Raw genomic sequence first — 2,704 nt, forward strand, 5'->3', positions numbered from 1 at the left:
AATTTCATGTATTCGACCAAGGGGTTCATCCATCCGAGGTTTAATCCGACTATCTCAAGGACCTCTTGTTTGTCTTCTACTTTTACCACGGAGGGTTTCTGGAGAGTTTCTTGGATCAGGCTTCTGTTATTCCCTCCTGGCTTGGTACTTGCCAACTTGGATAGGGCGTCTGCTCTGCTATTTAGATCTCGAGTTATGTGTTTGACCTCGGTTTCTGCAAAGCGCCCAAGATGTTCCAGAGTTTTTTCCAAGTACCTTTTCATATTTGTGTCCTTCGCCTGATACTCTCCACTTATCTGGGAGGTTACTACTTGCGAATCGCTGTATATCATCACTTTTGTAGCACCGACTTCTTCCGCCAGCTTTAATCCAGCAATCAAGGCTTCATACTCTGCCTGATTATTTGAAGCTGAGAATTCAAATTTGAGGGAAACCTCTATTTAGGTCCTTCTTTCGTCTACCAATATTATGCCTGCACCGCTCCCTGTTTTGTTTGAGGAGCCATCTACATAGAGTTCCCATGTAGTTGGTCTTTCCTCTTGTTCTCCTGCGTATTCCACAATGAAGTCGGTGAGGCACTGGGTTTTAATCGCCGTCCGAGTTTCATACTTCAAGTCGAACTCGGAGAGTTATATTGCCCACTGAACCATTCTCCCTGCAACATCCGTCTTTTGAAGGATTTGCTTCATGGGTTGGTTCGTGCGAACTCTTATTGTGTGAGCTTGAAAGTAAGGCCGTAGCCTTCGTGAGGCTACTACTAAGGAGTAGGCAAACTTCTCTAGTTTGTGGTACCTTAGCTCAGGGCCTTGTAGAACTTTACTGATGAAATATACTGGGTGCTGTCCGACCTCGTCTTCTCTTATCAGGGCCGACGAGATGGCCTTGTCTGCTACAGATAAGTATAGGACGAGGTCTTCCCCAGCTATGGGTCGGGTCAGAATAGGAGGTTGGCTCAAGAATCTTTTGAACTCTTGGAATGCCTCCTCGCATTCCGGAGTCCATTCGAATTGACATCCCTTTCTCAATAAGGAGAACAGTGGAAGGGATTTTAGTGCTGATCCTGCCAAGAATCTGGAGAGGGCTGCAAGTCGGCCGTTCAGCTGCTGGACCTCTCTTAAACAGGTCGAGCTTTTTGTAAGACCCGGTTAATTAACGGCTAATTAACCCATAAATGAGAATTTATTCTAGAAAGCCAAAAATGTTATTTTTATGGCTAAATGTGATAGAGGAGATTGAGACGAGAATTTCGGTACCAATTTTATAGAAATCGGACCAAGATTGGACCGAACGGGCCAAATCGGTCCAACCGGACCTAAAGTGGGCCCTTGGCCCAACTAAACTAAACCAAAACCCTAGTTTTCAGCACTCTTTGGTATATTTTGAATTATTTCAAAGAGAAGGGTTGAAATTGGCATGTTTTGATTGATTTTGAAAAGAGTTGAAAGTGGCTTGTTTTGAAAATGGCACTTTGTGGTTTTGAATGAAAACATGGTTTTTGGGCATACTTTGACGGGACATAACTTGGACTACGGATCTCTGATTTGTGCCAAATCTGTTTAGAAATGAAATTGGATCCGGGATGTCCATGCCGTTCGAAGAACGGGTGAAAAATGATTTAAAATGAGAGAGTTATGACCGTCGGAAGATTGGGGGTTGAGTCTGTGAATTCTGCAGTTTTTTAACTTAGAAAATTTTTAGCAGAATGACCCCCTGCGCGTAGGCGCACTTGGCGCGTACGCGCCGTTCTTCCAGGAAGCGCCATCCACGCGTGCGCGTGATATGCGCGGGCACGCCGAATGTGCTGCACCCAATGCCCAGCCATTTTCCCGAGAGTTGTGCCAAAGTTGTGCTAGTTTTGTGCCTGGGGCGCAAGAGTACCCACGCGTACGCGTGGCTGACACGTACGCGCCGTTTGGCTAATTTTCAACCCACGCGTTCGCGCGTATGACGCTTGCGCGTCGATGAGTTTTAAGGCCATCTACGCGTGCGCATGGAGTGCGCGTACGCGTGGCCCTGTTTTCATCCCAAAGTTGATTTTTGAGTTTTAAAAGCCAAATTTCATACTTCTAAGCCTTCGATCTCACCACTTATATCTTAAATCATTGTGATATGCCTAGCATGAGGAAAAAGGGCTAGTGAATGTGGTAACTTGCGAGTGAAGCAAGGGGAAAAATGAATGATCATTGAGGATCAAAGATGAAAATGTGAGATGCAGAGAATGGCGGTGGAAGTGCTTGTTATGCCATGGGCCGAAAAGCCATAATTGTTAATGAATTGGCTGGTTATGGATTTAACCGTGAGCCGGATGGCTAGATTATTGCCGTGTTACGGCGGAGCCATGTTTATGGCCAAGTATAAATGCATATATACTGTTGATTGAATTGTGAATGTTTGCACTTCCACCATTGGAGATGAGGGTTTCCCTGGGTAGTAGCAATGGCTAGCCACTATGTGCTCCAGGTTGAGACTCGAAGCTCTGTAAACCCAATGTCGTAAGTGTGGCCGGGCACTGTGAAAGGCCCGGATGAGCTCGCCCCCATAAATATTCACCAGTGGTGGTGATGGATAAATATTCACCAGTGAGGGTGATGGATATGGATCATGATTATGATCAAGTTTATGATGAGTATAACTCGAGTTGGGGATGCACGACAGAGGGACAGTCCAATGGCTAGCTACCAGGACTTGTCGGGTTGGCTCTATA

This window comes from Arachis ipaensis, chromosome B10 (assembly GCF_000816755.2).
Source record: "Arachis ipaensis cultivar K30076 chromosome B10, Araip1.1, whole genome shotgun sequence".
Classification (NCBI taxonomy): domain Eukaryota; kingdom Viridiplantae; phylum Streptophyta; class Magnoliopsida; order Fabales; family Fabaceae; genus Arachis; species Arachis ipaensis.